This window comes from Bombina bombina, chromosome 3 (genome assembly GCF_027579735.1).
Source record: "Bombina bombina isolate aBomBom1 chromosome 3, aBomBom1.pri, whole genome shotgun sequence".
NCBI classification, from domain to species: Eukaryota; Metazoa; Chordata; class Amphibia; order Anura; family Bombinatoridae; genus Bombina; species Bombina bombina.
This window is the reverse complement of record NC_069501.1, coordinates 795,457,636-795,474,456: the sequence shown is the minus strand read 5'-3', so window position 1 is coordinate 795,474,456 and position 16,821 is coordinate 795,457,636. Positions and strand designations below refer to the sequence as shown.

Below are 16,821 nucleotides of genomic sequence, written 5' to 3'. Positions count from 1 at the left end.
CTCAAGTATTTACTCGCTCACCTTATATATGTATTCGCTGTACCGATTTGATTCAAGTCCTGTAAAAACTGTACCTCAACAGTTTACGGGTTCAGTGTTAATTCAAATCCAGTTATTGGATTCTGCAAACTGCAGCGTTATCTGCTTACAGACATTGTTGATTATGGAAACTGAGCGGTTGCTATGTTGTGACCAATGGACTTACTAATTAGCTGTGACAGGGGTGTGAGCAAGAGGCGGAGTCCGTGAACAGCAATGGAGTGTCTTGTCGCTAGGTGGCGGTGGTCGGGCGTTGTTCTGTTTTGTACCACGGCTGGAAGTCAGGTGAGTTACAGGAGATTAGCAGGGAGGCGCTGTGGCTACGTCAATAATTACAGCTAATATCAGGTATATTAGTATAAGATTAGGCACACTGTCTAAAATAGGATTTTTAATCTCAAACAAATATGCCGTAATCCTTTAGGCTAAATACAAATAAAAGTGACTAAACGTTATAACACGCTGTAAAGGAGGAGTTTTAGAATGGAGACAGTTATTTCATTATTAATAAATCTCTGGTAGTGCTGCTAGTGCTCCGTCAGTTTAAATCACTTTATACAACCACCTAATTTTTGTGACCTCCACATTAATACAATTTGAAACTCTAAGTGAATACCCCCTGCTCCTTCCAATGTATGGAAAATCAGTCTATCTATATTAACACATTTACGCATAAACTCAGCAACATGTCCCATATACAATCAGACCACTAGATGGCATCTTATACTAATCCATATGGCACTTCATAAGGTTTACACATTTTCAAAGCTATAACATACATACAGTATATGATGGCATACACCTACCTAAGTAAAATCACACAGTAGTCTTCTAATTTGCAAAACCAAAAGACTTTAACAAGGCTGAAGTTGGCTTTTTATTCGGCCAGCTTCTTATTCACTGAAGTTGGCTTCTTATTCAGTCAGCTTCTTATTGGGCAACTGATTACAATCAGACAATAAAAGCTGTTTAAACAAAATATCTACAATTATTTTTATTTTATATAAAATAGACTTTCCCAAAATCTAAACAAACTTAAATTTTATACAAATACATGTTATATTGCAATAAACAGATGGTAAACATGGCACAATTTTGGTTATGTTTTGAATAAGTAACTGAAAGGGTTAAAAATCATTTGGGCCACTGATTTATGTAAGGATATATACAGGGTGTGAGCCCCTTCATAGAATCCTTGTGTTTTAATCCTGGCCCAACGCTTTTTATAGTAAATAAACTGATGCCACCTCATATATTTGACCTTTTCTGAATAAGTAACTGGTATTTTGAAAGGGTTAAAATCCTTTGAGCCACTCATTTCTGTGTGGATATATACAGGGCGTGAGCCCCTTCATAAAATCCACATGTTTCCAGACTGGCCCAACGGTTTCTCTGACAAACAAACTGGTGCCAACCTTGCCACTTCATATATTTTACTTTTTTGAATAAGTAACTGGTATTTTGCAAGGGTTAAAATCCTTTGGGCCACTTATTTATGTGTCGATATATACTGGTCCTGAGCCCCTTCATAGGACAGACATGTTCTCAGCCTGGCCCAATGCTATTTATGGCAAATAAACTGGTGCCAACCTTGCCACTTCATATATTTTACCTTTTCTGAATACGTAACGGGTATTTTGAAAGGGTTAAAATCCTTTGGGCCACTCATTTCTGTGTGGATATATACAGGGCGTGAGCCCCTTCATATAATCCACATGTTTTCAGACTGGCCTAACGGTTTCTAGGGCAAACAAACTGGTGCCAACCTTGTCACTTCATGTATTTTACCTTTTCAGAATATGTAACTGGTATTTTGAAAGGGTTAAAATCCTTTGGGCCACTCATTTCTGTGTGGAAATATACAGGTCCTGAGGCCCTTCATAGAATAAATATGTTCTCAGCTTGGCCCAACGCTTTTTGTAGCAAAGAATCTGGTGCCAACGTTGCCATCTCATGTATTTTACATTTTCTAAATAAGTAACTAGTATTTTGAAAGGGTTAAAATCCTTTGGGCCACTCATTTCTGTGTGGAAATATACAGGTCCTGAGGCCCTTCATAGAATAAATATGTTCTCAGCTTGGCCCAACGCTTTTTGTAGCAAAGAATCTGGTGCCAACATTGCCATCTCATGTATTTTACATTTTCTAAATAAGTAACTAGTATTTTGAAAGGGTTAAAATTCTTTAAGCCGCTCATTTCTGTGTGGATATATACAGGGCATGAGCCCCTTCATACAATCCACATGTTTTCAGACCTATGGTTTCTATGGCAAACAAACCGGGCTGACCTTGCCACTTCATATATTTTGGCTTTCTGAATAAGTAACTGTTATTTTGAAAGAGTTAAAATCATTTGGCCTACATGTTTTTGTGTGGATATATACAGGTCACAAACCCCTTTATAGGATAAACATTCTCAGCATGGCCCAACACTTTTTATGGTAAACAAATTGGTGCCAAGTTTGCCATCTCATATATTTTACCTTCTATTTTGTGAGTAACTGGTATTTAAAAAGGGTTAAACTCCTTTGGACCTCTTGTTTCTGTGTGGGCATGAACTCCATCATACAAATAACATGTTTTCAGACTCACCCAATGCTTTTTAAGGCAAACAAACTGGTGCAAACTTTGCCACTGCATATATTTTACCTTCTCTAAATAAGTAACTTGTATTTTGAAAGGGTTAAAATCTTCTGGGCCACTGATTTCTATAGTGGTATATACAGGATATAAGCCACTTCATACAATCTTTTCTTTTTTTTATGACTGACCCAACGAATACTTTGGCACACTAACTTGTGCCAACTTTGCCACATCATTTATTTTAAGCTTTTCTAAAAAGTAACTGGTATTTTAAAAGGGTTAAAGTCCTTTGTGACACCTATTTCTGTATGGACATGTACAGGGCATGAACCACTTCATAGGATAGACATGTTCTCACACTGGACCAACGCTTTATTTGACAAACAACAAATTGGTGCAAACCTTGTCAAATCACATATTTTACCTTTTCTAATAAGTAACTGGTATTTTGAAAGGGTATCTTTGCCATAGAAATTTTTGGGCTAGTCTGAAAACATGTGGATTGTATAAAGGGGCTCACGCCCTATATATCCACACAGAAATCATACAAGTTACTTCTTCTCATAAAAGGCATAAAAAGGGGCTCACGTCCTGTATATATCCACACAGAAATGAGTGGCCCAAAGGATTTAAACCCTTTTAAAATACCACTTACTTATTTAGAAAAGGTAAAATAAATGAGATGTCAACGTTGGCACTAGTTTGTATACTACAAAAAGCATTGGGTCATGCTTATTCTATGAAGGTGCTCAATCCCTGTATATATCCACATAGAAATTAATGGCCCAAAAGATTTTAACCCTTTTAAAATACCAGTTACATATTCAGAAATTGGCAAGGTTGGCACCAGTTTGTTTGCCATAAAAAGGCTTTGGGCTAGTCTGAAAATATGTGGATTGTATGAAGGGACTCATGCCCTGTATATATCCATACAGAAATAAGTGGCCCAAAGGATTTTAACCCTTTCAAAATACTAGTTGTGTATTCAGAAAAGGTAAAATATATGAAGTGGCAAGTTTGGCACCAGTTTGTTTGCCATAAAAAGGCTTTGGAGCAGTCTGAAAACATGTGGAAATGTATGAAGGGGTTCACGCCCTGTATATATCCACACAGAAAAGAGTTGCCCAAATGATTTTAACCCTTTCAAAATACCAGTTACTTATTCAGAAAAGGTCAAATATATGAAGTGACAAGGTTGGCACCAGCTTGCTATAAAAATCGTTGGGTCAGTCTGAAAATGTGGATTTATATAGGGGCTCACGTCCTGTATTTATCCACACAGAATTGGGTGTCCCAAAGGATTTTAACTCTTTTTAAAATACTACTTATTAAAATAAAAAGGGCAAATATATTAAGTGGTAAGGTTGGCACCAGTTTATTTGCCATAGAAACCGTTGAGCCAGGCTGAGAACATGCCTTTCCTATGAAGGGGCTCAAGCCCTGTATTTATCCACACATAAATGGGTGGCCCAAATGATTCTAACCCTTTTAAAATATAAGTTACTTATTCAGAAAAGGTAAAATATATGAAGTGGCAAGGTTGGCACCAGTTTGTTTGCCACAAAAAGGCATTGGGCCAGTCTGAAAACATGTGGATTGTATGAAGGGATTCACGCCCTGTATATATACACACAAAAATGAGTGACCCAAAGGATTTTAACCCTTTCAAAATACCAGTGACTTATTCAGAAAAGGTAAAATATACGAAGTGGCAAGGTTGGCACCAGTTTGTTTGCTATAGAAACCGTTGGACCAGTCTGAAAACATGTGGATTGAATGAAGGGACTCACGCCCTGTATATTTCCACACAGAAATGAGTGGCCCAAAGGATTTTAACCCTTTTAAAATACTACTTATTCAGAAAAGGAAACATATATTAAGTGGCAATGTTGGCACCAGTTTGTTTGCCATAGAAACCGTTTGGCCAGGCTGAGAACATGCCTTTCCTATGAAGGGGCTCAAGCCCTGTATTTATCCACACATAAATGAGTGGCCCAAAAGATTTTATCCCTTTCAAAATACCAGTTACTTATTCAGAAATGGTAAAATATATGAAGTGGCAAGGTTGACACCAGTTTATTTGCCATAAACGGCGTTGGGCCAAGCTGAGAACATGTCTATCCTATGAAGGGGCTCAGGACCTGTATATATCCACACAGAAATGGGTGACCCAAAGGATATTAACCCTTTTAAAATACCAGTTACTTTTTCAGAAAATGTAAAATATATGAAGTGGCAAGGTTGGCACCAGTTTGCCATAGAAACCATTGGGTCAGTCTGAAAACATGTGGATTGTATGAAGGGGCTCACACCTTGTATATATCCATACATAAATAAGTGACCCAAAGGATTTTAATCCTTTCAAAATACCAGTTACTTATTTAGAAAAGGTCAAATATATGAAGTAGCAAGGTTGGCAAGAGTTTATTTGCCATAAATAGAGTTGGGCGAGGCTGAGAACATGTCTATCCTATGAAGGGACTGAGGACCTGTATATATCCACACAGAAATGAGTGCCCAAATGATTTTAACCCTCTCAAAATATGAGTTAATTATTCAGAAAAAATCAAATATATGAAGTGGCAAGGTTGGCACCAGTTTGATTGCTATAGAAACCGTTGGGCCAGTCTGAAAACATGTGGATTGTATGAAGGGGCTCACACCCTATATATATCCATACATAAATAAGTGATCCAAAGGATTTTAATCCTTTCAAAATACCAGTTACTTATTTAGAAAAGGTCAAATATATGAAGTGGCAAGGTTGGCACCAGTTTGTTTGCCATAGAAACCATTGGGCCAGTCTGAAAACATGGATTGTATGAAGGGGATGCCCTGTATATATCTACACAGAGTGGCCCAAAGGATTTTAACCTTTTCAAAATACCAGTTACATATTCAGAAAATGTTAAATATTTGAAGTGGCAAGGTTGGCACCAGTATAAATAGCGTTGGGCCAGGCTGAGAACATGTCTGTCCTATGAAGGGGCTCAGTACCTGTATATATCCACACAGAAATGAGTGGCCCAAATTATTTTAACCCTTTCAAAATACCAGCTACTTATTCAGAAAAGGTAAAATATATGGAGTTCAAGGTTGGCACCAGTTTGAAAGCATGTGGATTGTATGAAGGGACTCACACCCTGTATATATTCACACACAAATGAGTGGCCCAAAGGATTTTAACCCTTTAAAAATACTACTTATTCAGAAAAGGAAAAACATGTGGATTGTATGAAGGGACTTACACCCTGTATATATTCACACAGAAATGAGTGGCCCAAAGGATTTTAACCCTTTAAAAATACTACTTATTCAGAAAAGGAAAAACATGTATTAAGTGGCAAGGTTGGCACCAGTTTGTTTGCCATAGAAACCGTTGGGCCAGGCTGAGAACATGCATTTTCTATGAAGGGTCTCAAGCCCTGTATTTATCCACACATACATGAATGGCCCAAAGTATTCTAACCGTTTTAAAATATAAGTTACTTATTCAGAAAAGGTAAAGTATATGAAGTGGCAAGGTTGGCACCAGTTTGTTTGTCACAAAAAGGCATTGGGCAAGTCTGAAAACATGTGGATTGTATGAAGGGATTCAAGCCCTGTATATATACACACAGAAATGAGTAACCCAAAGGATTTTAACCCTTTCAAAATACCAGTGACTTATTCAGAAAAGGTAAAATATACAAAGTGGCAAGGTTGACACCAGTTTGCTTTCTATAGAAACCGTTGGACCAGTCTGAAAACATGTGGAATGAAGGGACTCACGCCCTGTATATTTTCACACAGAAATGAGTGGCCCAAAGGATTTTAACCCTTTTAAAATACTTATTCAGAAAAGGAAACATATATTAAGTGGCAATGTTGGCACCAGTTTGTTTGCCATAGAAACCGTTTGGCCAGGCTGAGAACATGCCTTTCCTATGAAGGGGCTCAAGCCCTGTATTTATCCACACATAAATGAGTGGCCCAAAAGATGTTAACCCTTTCAAAATACCAGTTACTTATTCAGAAATGGTAAAATATATGAAGTGGCAAGGTTGACACCAGTTTATTTGCCATTAACAGCGTTGGGCCAAGCTGAGAACATGTCTATCCTATGAAGGGGCTCAGGACCTGTATATATCCACACAGAAATGAGTGCCCAAATGATTTTAACCCTCTCAAAATATGAGTTAATTATTCAGAAAAGTTCAAATATATGAAGTGGCAAGGTTGGCACCAGTTTGATTGCTATAGAAACCGTTGGGCCAGTCTGAAAACATGTGGATTGTATGAAAGGGCTCACGCCCTGTATATATCCACACAGAAATGAGTGGCCCAAAGGATTTAAACCCTTTCAAAATACCAGTTACTTATTTAGAAAAGGTCAAATATATGAAGTAGCAAGGTTGGCACCAGTTTATTTGCCATAAATAGAGCTGGGCGAAGCTGAGAACATGTCTATCCTATGAAGGGACTCAGGACCTGTATATATCCACACAGAAATGAGTGCCCAAATGATTTTAACCCTCTCAAAATAGGAGTTAATTATTCAGAAAAGTTCAAATATATGAAGTGGCAAGGTTGGCACCAGTTTGATTGCTATAGAAACCGTTGGGCCAGTCTGAAAACATGTGGATTGTATGAAAGGGCTCACGCCCTGTATATATCCACACAGAAATGAGTGGCCCAAAGGATTTAAACCCTTTCAAAATACCAGTTACTTTTTCAGAAAATGTAAAAAATTTGAAGTGGCAAGGTTGGCACCAGTTTGTTTGCCATAGAAACCATTGGACCAGTCTGAAAACATGGATTGTATGAAGGGGCTCATGCCCTGTATATCTACACAGAAAAGAGTGGCCCAAAGGATTTTAACCCTTTCAAAATACCAGTTACATATTCAGAAAATGTTAAATATTTGAAGTGGCAAGGTTGGCACCAGTATAAATAGCGTTGGGCCAGGCTGAGAACATGTCTGTCCTATGAAGGGGCTCAGTACCTGTATATATCCACACAGAAATGAATGGCCCAAATTATTTTAACCCTTTCAAAATACCAGCTACTTATTCAGAAAAGGTAAAATATATGGAGTTCAAGGTTGGCACCAGTTTGAAAGCATGTGGATTGTATGAAGGGACTCACACCCTGTATATATTCAGACAGAAATGAGTGGCCCAAATGATTTTAATCTTTTAAAAATACTACTTATTCAGAAAAGGAAAAACATGTGGATTGTATGAAGGGACTCACACCCTGTATATATTCACACAGAAATGAGTGGCCCAAAGGATTTTAACCCTTTAAAAATACTACTTATTCAGAAAAGGAAAAACATGTATTAAGTGGCAAGGTTGGCACCAGTTTGTTTGCCATAGAAACCGTTGGGCCAGGCTGAGAACATGCATTTTCTATGAAGGGGCTCAAGCCCTGTATTTATCCACACATAAATGAATGGCCCAAAGTAATCTAACCCTTTTAAAATATAAGTTACTTATTCAGAAAAGGTAAAATATATGAAGTGGCAAGGTTGGCACCAGTTTGTTTGCCACAAAAAGGCATTGGGCCAGTCTGAAAACATGTGGATTGTATGAAGGGATTCGCGCCCTGTATATATACACACAGAAATGAGTGACCCAAAGGATTTTAACCCTTTCAAAATACCAGTGACTTATTCGGAAAAGGTAAAATATACAAAGTGGCAAGGTTGGCACCAGTTTGCTTGCTATAGAAACTGTTGGACCAGTCTGAAAACATGTGGATTGAATGAAGGGACTCACGTCCTGTATATTTCCACACAGAAATGAGTGACCCAAAAGATTTTAACCCTTTTAAAATACTACTTATTCAGAAAAGGAAACATATATTAAGTGGCAACGGTGGCACCAGTTTGTTTGCCATAGAAACCGTTTGGCCAGGCTGAGAACATGCCTTTCCTATGAAGGGGCTCAAGCCCTGTATTTATCCACACATAAATGAGTGGCCCAAATGATTTTAACCCTTTTAAAATACCAATTACTTATTCAGAAAGGTAAAATATACGAAGTAACAAGGTTGACACCAGTTTATTTGCCACAAAATAGCATTGGACCAGGCTTAGAACATGTCTCGTGAAGGGATAATCAACAAATCAAGGTTTATACCCTTTCAAGTAGAAACTTTCAATGTTTGCAGCTACTTTTATTCCGTCTGGGATCAAGGATTTCTTACACCGCTATAAATGCGTGTTTTTAATACCAAAATAGCCTCTTTAAGCCCTCCAACACAATGTGTCATAAACAACAAAAGTCCATAGTCACCATAAAATACGTTTGACCCCGGTCCACAGCGAGTGAGAAATAACATTTATGACTTTAAGCAGTCCTCTACTCACCTCTCCTCCTCAGGGCAGACTGCAGTGTTGTGGCCAAAGCTCTTCTCTGCTGGCCTGTGACGCTGCCGGCACAATCCGGATGTTTGAGAATCAGTGGAACAATTGAGGACACTGTTTTTGGAGTGTTTTAATGCAGTTTAAATAAAGGAAACTGCTTTTATTACAAAATGGACTCCCCAGTTTTTCATTCCTTTGCTTGGATATCATATGAAGGGACTCAGGACCTGTTTATATCCACACAGAAATGAGTGGCCCAAAAGATTTTAACCCTTTCAAAATACCAGTTACTTATTCAGAAAAGGTAAAATATATGAAGTGGCAAGGTTGGCACCAGTTTATTTGCCATAAACAGCATTGGGGAAAGCTGAGAACATGTCTATCCTATGAAGGGACTCAGGACCTGTATATATCCACACAGAAATGAGTGACCCAAAGGATTTTAACCCTTTTAAAATACCAGTTACTTTTTCAGAAAATGTAAAATATATGAAGTGACAAGGTTGGCACCAGTTTGTTTGCCATAGAAACCATTGGGCCAGTCTGAAAACATGTGGATTGTATGAAGGGGCTCACACCCTGTATATATATCCATACATAAATAAGTGGCCCAAAGGATTTTAACCCTTGCAAAATACCAGTTACTTATTCAAAAAGTTAAATATATGAAGTGGCAAGGTTGGCACCAGTTTATTTGCTATAAACAGCATTGGGCGAGGCTGAGAACATGTCTATCCTATGAAGGGACTCAGGACCTGTTTATATTCACACAGAAATGAGTGGCCCAAAGGATTTTAACCCTCTCAAAATACGAGTTACTTATTCATAAAGAATAAAATATATGAAGTGGCAAGGTTGGCACCAGTTTATTTGCTATAAACAGAATTGGGCGAGGCTGAGAACATGTCTATCCTATGAAGGGACTCAGGACCTGTTTATATCCACACAGAAATGAGTGGCCCAAAGGATTTTAACCCTCTCAAAATACGAGTTACTTATTCATAAAAGATAAAATATATGAAGTGGCAAGGTTGGCACCAGTTTATTTGCTATAAACAGCGTTGGGCTAGGCTGAGAACATGTCTATCCTATGAAGGGATTTAGAACCTGTTTATATCCACACAGAAATGAGTGGCCTAAATTATTTTAACCCTTTTAAAATACCCGTTACTATTTTAGAAAATGTAAAATATATGAAGTGGCAAGGTTGGCACCAGTTTGTTTGCTATAGAAACCGTTGGGCCAGTCTGAAAACATGTGGATTCTGTGAAGGGACTCACGCCCTGTATATATCCACACAGAAATCAGTTGCCCAAAGGATTTTAACCCTTTCAATATACAAGTAGTTACTTTTTCAAAACATAACCAAAATTGTGTCATGTTTACCATCTGTTTTTTGCAATATAACATATTTGTATTAAATGTAAGTTTGTTTAGGTTTTGGGAAAGTCTATTATTTTATTTAAAATAAAAATAATTGTAGATATTTTGTTTAAACAGCTTTTTTTGTCTGATGTAATCAGTTGCCCAATAAGAAGCTGGCTGAATAAGAAGCCAACTTTAGCGAATAAGAAGCTGGTTGAATAAGAAGCCAACTTCAGCCTCGTAAAACTTTCATTAGTCGAGATATTCATCTGGATTCCAAACATTCCATTATTAGTTCATATTAGACGCATAGCTTATGCTGCTTCAAAAATGAGGAATTTAGGTAATTGTTATGGTGTTATTTTCTGTTGTAGTGGCACATGTGGGTCTGTGTTTGTAAAACAGATGTCAAAGGGGTCTATAGACAAAGTAAAACAAACCATTAAAGTATGTAATTTACGGGGGGCGTGTCCGACTACCGACTGAGATGGCTGCTTTTAAATAGGGCTCTACAGAGGAGATGTTAAATCTTCTGTTTATTACTACTAAATTTCTCCCACTAAGTTAAATTTCAGTTAGGTGAGGATATCTAATCCTCGTGGAAAAGACTACTATTTATTGTTTACTTTAGCCTAGCAGCCCAGAATTGGTGAGGTACGCAGCAGAGGCCTAGAGACGGCTTGGAACCTCACTCACCCCTCCATTGATCTGATAATACCAGATATATGCCAGCCGGTTGTGCTGGAGCACGATCTAACTTCTTGTTCTGCTAAAAGAGCTAAAAGAGCAACACTTTGAGAAGAGACCATTCATTACAACTAATGCTCATCATGGATACACAATCCCGAATAATCAAGGAACTTATATGTGCAGCTTTGTCCCGACTAGAGGAGGAGATGATCGCTACTATACAACGCTGTATATGTGAGACTCCTACTGCAGACAAAGTCAACACACTTACAACTAGACACCTAAGAACCGATCTGGATCTTTTGCACCAGAGAGCAACAGTAGCAGAGGTAGACAGTTCAGACGGGGCGACGAGCGCAATAAATGACCCTCAGCCTTATACCACAGCCTCACCAATGGTGGAAGCGTGTCGGGGTATTGAGCCTGAGTCATTACAGAATGAGAAGCAGATGAAAACCTCGATGCATCAAAAATTTATGAATACATTAGACTGGAGCCGTCCGGATTTACTTTACCCTCACGACGCTTGCCAAGATGATGTTAATACGCATCGAGCTGCAGAGATTACCTCTGTGAATCTCCGTCCTAAAAGGCCAAAAGGCATACCTTTCACCTTCTCACTGCTGGGATTTCTACCCCACTACTCAGAGCTTGCTCTTTATGACACTCGATGCCAAAGACTCAAGAAGATTGTCTACAGTAATGCTACTCTAACAACGGCAATGTGGCACACGATTTTCAAGGTACCCAACGATAAATTATACCCCAAGCTTGTGGCACAGTTGTGGAGGACAGGCATGGGTTAGAGCCGCTGTGCTACGTGTCTGGTGACAGCATGGCTTGATGCGAGAGAACTTTGTAATTTTCCTCTTTCTGGACAATTTGATGAAAATACATTATTCATTTTTATTTACTGTGTAGACGTTGTTTATTACACCTCCTACAACAGAGACTGTATTAATTACATAGGGCGGGTAAATATGGATTTATAGTTGCTAACAAGTTAAATAATAATCCCCTCTCAAGTTGAATGTCTGTATCCTCATATAGTTATAAATTTGCATATGCTATGTGACAGTATTGCAGCCATAATTGTACTGTCTAAGATAGGTAAGATATCTCAGGAACTGCAGCTGTTTTACTTATTTACTATACGTAATGATTGTTTGTTACAAATGCGTATATAGTATTCTAAGCATGTATTATATGACTGAGATGATATTTATCACACACACCAGGATAGTAGATTGTGCTGAGGGTTAGAGCGGTTACAAAGCCATTATGTACTATGTGTCGCATTCTTATTCATAGCCCCATCCGGTCTAGCAGTGCTCCCACTCTGATTAGTAATTACATGCACAGTTGCGTCTTACGTTCTATATTTGATAATCCAGCTAATTGCTCTTAACGGTGTCCATATCTTTGTGTGTAACAGTTGCCAGTTATAACAGTAAAATTAGAAAGCACGGTGTGTTACTAGCTCAAGATCCAAAAGTGATCTCCTTTGTTGTAATCAACCTCCACTAGTTTGTTATATTTAGCGTAAAGGTCCAAGAGTGGCCTCTCTGATCATTATCGAGGTGATTAGAGTACTTGGCATACTAACTGCATAACATGTTCTTTTCTTCTCCTCTCTTATCTAGGAATACATACTGTCCATTATAAGGTTATGTCACATGCTGCCTGTATTCCATTACTGTTAATATGCTATCCTATTTAGCATTGTATGTATGCCTTCTATCAAAATTTCAATAAAAATTAAAAAAAAAAAAAAAGTATGTAATTTACTTTGAACTGCTTTTCTGTGCCTTCTTTAACACCAGAAAAACTAGGAAACAGTCATGTAATTTTACTTACACATTAAAAAAATCAGGTAAAGCATTCAGCTTTATTTCAGCCCTTTTAAAAACTGGATGGGCTTTCTGGAGGTCATATTTCTAGATCTGGGGGAATTTTTTTCTAAAATGGCCTATGGAGGGGATGGGATTGACTAAAATTACCAATATAATCTACTGATGTGATGTCTCCGATTTTAGAATAATCTATTTGCAGTTTATTCACAAAAACAAATTATTTATCTGTTAACATTGAATCATGCTGCTCATGACAACACATCAATTCAGTCACCCAACAGACTTAATACCATGGCATATACGCAGTCATAATTACCTTGAGAAATTTGGATTTGAAGAAAAGCTATCACATTAGTATCTAGTCTCCAGATTATGAGTGCATTTAAACATATTTAAGATGCACAAAATACATTAATATTGACGGGTTTTCAAATACGTAAATCGTATTGATTTCTTTTGGATAAAATTGAATTACTAAGGCAGCCTCATTAATACACTTTGAAATATAACATTTACATCTTTATTTGGAGCTGTCCTAATATCTCTTATTTCTTTAATTTTAAAATATACAGAGTCTGAGGCCAGTGAGGAGGGAGCACAGCAGGAACATGCTCCTCCTTCACCCAGGCATGAGAGTGGTACAGAAGGTGACACGCCACCTCGGAGAGAACAGGAGGATACCTGCAAAAGATACCCGTGCAGCAGCCCCCCCCGACGAAAACATCCCCCCACAATACCCGAGGTGGAGCTGATGAGGGTCTTCCTACAGGAAATGCAGGACTCCCGGAGGGGAGAAAATGCGCACACACAGTTTATGACCAAGCAGTGAACACCCTGATAGAAGGACAAACAAATATTGTAAATGTTCTAAATAACATATTTCAGGTCCTCCGGGAGGTGGCAAGCAGACCATATCCAGAAATGGGAAGACCACAAGAGCCTGGATCATCAGCTCCTGGACTATCATCTCCTGTGCCTCCTCCATTTCCATCAACCCCCAATCACTCAAAGTACTCCTCCTTCCTCTCTTTCCCAAACATCTCCAATGAGGACACGTCTGAGGAGGCATTTGACCACTCCAGAGCTTCACTGTCGTGGGAAGGAGGAAGAAGTAATTATGTTTTTATATTATTGTTTTAATTTAAAGTTAATGTGTAAAGGATTATTATGTGATTATGTTGTTTTCTTACACTTGTGGAACACACTCTGTATTTAATAGGCTTCTATGGGACCGGGTCCATGGAGGCAGATTGTTTGCAAAGTGTTTTACAAGTGTGTTGAGACAACATCATCACATGCTGTCCTTGTTGATTAGATTGATTTGTTTTTGTGATGTGATGTCCAAACGTGTTCTCCTAATACTAACCAACGACCATTACAATTATACATGATGGCATATCACTGTGTTGATGCAAACAACATATCTTAAACAAGATTATATGCTAACATATACCAATCCTTATGGCTTATTGATATATCTAAATGTGCTTGTTAAATAAAGCAAATATTGTATTTTTGAAAAAAGCCTGTATGCCATTTTTCTTTTGATGTGTTGACAACATTAAATACCTAAAATAAAGTGTATTTTTGGAAAGCTAGCTTAAAGTGTTTTACTTATTTTGGAAATCTATTTAATTTAGAGGTGCATGAAAGCAGAAAATTATCTTTCATGATTTTGACAGAGCATAATATTTTAAACAACATTCACGTTTACTTATATTATTTAATTTGCTTCATTATCTTGTTATCCTTTGCTGAAAGGTTTATCTAGGAAAGCTCACGAGCAGCAAAGAGCCTAGCTTCTATCTGCTGATTGGTGGCTGCATATATATATACCGATTGTCTCACCCATGTGTTCACTTAGAAACCAGTAGTGTATTAATGCTCCTTCAACACATTATACCAAGAGAATGAAGCACATTTGATAATAGAAGTTAATTGGAAAGTTGTTTAATATTGTATGTTCTACATAACTAATGAAAGATACATTTAGGGTTTCATATCCCTTTAAGAGTTAAATTTGAATTTCATGCTCACAGTGCTATATTATTTGGATAACAACAATGTTGAATCGATACTTGACACAATATTGAACATTTAAATAAATAATAAATATCGGGACATAACATCTCTAAAAAGTATACATGATTTATTATATGTTACACAATTAAAATATACATTATATATTCATCGCAGAACATTCATGGATTATCACTTGCCTCAAAATATATACGGCATCAACAACACATTGACTTCATTTGTTTCTTGCACAAGACAGCCATCAGTTGAAATATTTTAGATCTTTTATCATCTATGTTTCAACAATGTAAAACATTGACACAATCTATAAACTCAGAAAATTATGGTTTTAAACTTGTCTTCTCTCAAGATGTCGCATCCAATATCGTGGAACAAAGTGATCCAATCAAATTACAGAATTTACACCTTTGCATGTGACGTCTTATGCAACATGGTGCATCCGATATTGCGGAACAACTTGATCCAATCAAATTACAGAATTTACACCTTTGCATGTGACGTCTTACACAACATGGCGCATCCGATATCGTGGAACAATGTGATCCCATCAAATTATGGAATTTACAGCTTTGCATGTCAATAACAATTGTATTTCTATTTAAAAAACTAGTGTGCTATATTGTTAACTAGCAAGCGTGTTTGTACTATGTAATGCGCATCTTCACATAATGTAACGCTAGATAACATAATAATGTGATATGTGAAATATAATCCATTGTTGTTAATAAATATATATTTCATTAGAATAGTAAGATTAAGAAATATTTATGAAGGTTTAACATAGAAATAATGCTACTATATACATCACGAAAATATGTATTGTTTATTCATTATATGTTACCTATAGCAATATATTGTTTGATAATTAAATACAATAAAACATCATAGAAAGAGATTATTCATCTAAAATATGTGTGTATTACACACAGTGATTTTTTATGTTCCACTACTACAATAAGATTTCATGCGAATTGGAATATATGTGCTGTCAACATTCAGATTATAGTCTGTTTTAAATATATTATATATTTATGAAGGTCATAAAACATAATTAAATAATATAATAGGACAAATAAGTCTGAATGATAACACAGCCGTTTTGGAGCCATCTAACAAGGTGACATATTGCATCCAGTCCTTGGAGGGAGTTGACAAGGGCAAAAAAATGCCAACACAGCCACTTTGGCGCCATCTGACAAGGTGACATAGTGCATCACAGTCCTTGGAGGGAGTTGACGAGGCAAAAAAGGCCAACACAGCCCCTTTGGAGTCATCTGACAAGGTGACATAGTGCATCACAGTCCTTGGAGGGAGTTGACAAGGGCAAACAAAGGCCAACACAGCCCCTTTGGAGCCACATGATAAGGGCAATCAAAGTGCAACTGGCACAAACATAAAAAACAATAACAACTTGAGAACATAGCCAACAGGCAACAAATTAACAACAATAAATTTGACGGAGGAGTTACTCATGCTTCCTTTGGGCATCTCCGGACTTTCTGGGGCATCCTCCTCACGTTCCTTGGCCTGAGGTTCTGCAGCTTGCAGCCTTGCCTCCATACGGATCATGCAATTAAACATAAGGCGATTAAGTCGCAGAACCATGGAATCCTGCATCATTCCCAGCCACTGATGGCAACTCAGCATGGTTCCCTCCAATCTAACTAGAGCCTCTAGCGTCAACCATGCTACAACCTAAATAAAAATAAAAATTCAGAATTAATATAAATGACAGAACAGAATCAAAATATAGCAAAGGGACATTGTACTAATTTAAATACAAATCATGATTAGAATAAAATATACTATATAGAAGAATAATTACACATTAAATATGTTCTTCATAGATAAACCATTAAGATATAAAATAAAAACTCTATCGACAAATCATTATTTCTT

At 37.3% G+C, this 16,821-nt stretch overlaps 1 long non-coding RNA gene across 1 annotated transcript; it reads left to right on the top strand.

The window, feature by feature from the left end:
- Window positions 1-244: 244 nt before the first annotated feature.
- Window positions 245-14,480, top strand: LOC128651935 (uncharacterized). The gene is made up of 2 exons (XR_008401219.1): window positions 245-324; window positions 13,455-14,480. It is a non-coding gene; the product is annotated as an uncharacterized LOC128651935 (long non-coding RNA).
- The last annotated feature ends 2,341 nt before the right edge of the window (window positions 14,481-16,821 follow it).